Source organism: Amphimedon queenslandica, unplaced genomic scaffold (assembly GCF_000090795.2).
Source record: "Amphimedon queenslandica unplaced genomic scaffold, v1.1 AMPQUscaffold_6403_Cont21638, whole genome shotgun sequence".
Classification (NCBI taxonomy): Eukaryota; Metazoa; Porifera; class Demospongiae; order Haplosclerida; family Niphatidae; genus Amphimedon; species Amphimedon queenslandica.
The window spans coordinates 1-1867 of NW_003553305.1; the positions used below are offsets into that span (position 1 = coordinate 1).

At 36.5% G+C, this 1867-nt stretch overlaps 1 long non-coding RNA gene across 1 annotated transcript; it reads left to right on the plus strand.

Annotated features, from left to right (window-relative positions):
* Window positions 1-459: 459 nt before the first annotated feature.
* On the plus strand, window positions 460-1264 carry LOC109592067 (uncharacterized). The gene is made up of 3 exons (XR_002190144.1): window positions 460-599; window positions 1008-1045; window positions 1118-1264. It is a non-coding gene; the product is annotated as an uncharacterized LOC109592067 (long non-coding RNA).
* The last annotated feature ends 603 nt before the right edge of the window (window positions 1265-1867 follow it).

Here is a 1867-nt window from a genome sequence, read left to right on the forward strand (position 1 = left end):
AATCTATAATTTAGAAGTTGCAAAAAATTAATTTTTGCAAATTTCATAACTTTAAACATTTTTATAAGGACGTCAAGGATTTTTTTTCAATCCTTAGAAGTTGTAAAATTTAGTGTTAAAACACTCCTACAGTGTAAATATTACTTTTATAATAGTGATACTATTGACATTAATCTTATGCATTTACTGTGTTGCGGGAAATTTTGGAGGGAGTTAACTTTGACAAATTGCTAAATTTTGGCGATTGACAAATTTTATTTTGGTGAATTTGTGGCCACGTGCCATTGAGCATGCATGCGTATAATGGCTCAAAATGGCAGATTTTTGTTTTGGTGAATGGCTATCAAAATGCCAAATTTTCCATATTTAATTCCCTCTAAAATTTCCCACTATACAGTATACAAATAATGATATATTATTTATAATATGCATGTATATGCATCTCTACTTCTCTAGTTCAATGAGTTGACTCCCCACCCTCACTGGGAGCAGAGGGTACCTCAGAACAGACAGGAACATAAGGAGCTGCTCAGTGCCCTCTCCTGCCCTGTCTCATTTGATTTGTGTAAAGCAGTGGCAAGGACTGAGCATGTTGTTGGGTAGGTTAACCAGCACTGACTATAAACTTGTATTTATTTACATTATTTTATGCGTACGACTTTTACCAGGGTTTCCCACAGAATTTTGGCATAGTGCTCATGCAGCTTCTTGTCAAGTTGCTTGAAAAGTACAGGGTATTTTAATAAAAATTACATGAAGATATATTTCTCCATTTTTATGATTTTTTCTGGTGCATAAATGTGTCCTTATGTTGTGTATTAACTTTGAGCTGATTCCAATTTAGATTTTTATGGATTTTTAAGGTGCTTAAAATGCCATGTACTGTACGTATTATAGCTCATGAAGCTCATGCTGTTTAGCTCACTTAGCATGCTTTGTGGGAAACCCTGGTTTTTACTCTATGGAGCATAGGATTTAATTTTCACTGGTTTTTTTTTAATTTGTAGAGAGTTATCAAAATTATCTGAAAGTAATGACAGTGAAGGTTAGCAGTTAGCACTCTCTCTCTTTCCCTCCCTCTTAGTCATGTTTTTATTTTTATTTGTTACTTTCCTAGCTTTATCAAATGGGGTCTCTTTATTTTATGAAGTTTTAAAGTTTATAACATCAGAAACGAAACAGTATCCACCAACCTGCCAGTTCCTCTCATCATGTATACAAATACTGGGACAAGTAAATCATTTAATATTGTCACATGTACAATTTATGGTGGATATCCAACATTCAAACATTATTGTCACTTGGGATGGTTCATCATTCAGTTCATGTACATAAATGCTTCATAACTGTTTGAGGGGGCAATATTGTATATACATGTAGCTTTGGTGTAGTAGAATAAGAGATTTTTTGAATTTTTACAGCCAAGGAACTATGCTATGTAGTCTTCTGTGATAAAAGTATAATGATAATAATGATGTGTTGAAATGGTTTCAACTTTTGACATTTATCTCATATTCCTAGCATTTTGCAACAACATGTATCTTCCTTTTCTCCTTCTCTCTCCCTCCCTCTCTCCCCCCTCTCCCTCCCTCTCTCCCCCCTCTCTCCCTCTCTCCCCCTCTCCCTCCCTCTCTCCCTCATTAGGAATTCATACACCGGCACCCCAGTCAGACAGCCACCATATTACCGTTATTGTTAGCCCAGAGGTCACTGGGTGACATCCTTGCTCCTCTCTTTGACCCCAATCTCTGTCCTCCTGACTTTATCTCAATGTATGTCAGCGTGAGGCAAGTACCCATCAAAGAAGGCCCCACCATTGCTTTCTCTACACTCACTAAAGTGAGCAGTCATATTTACCATGACACTG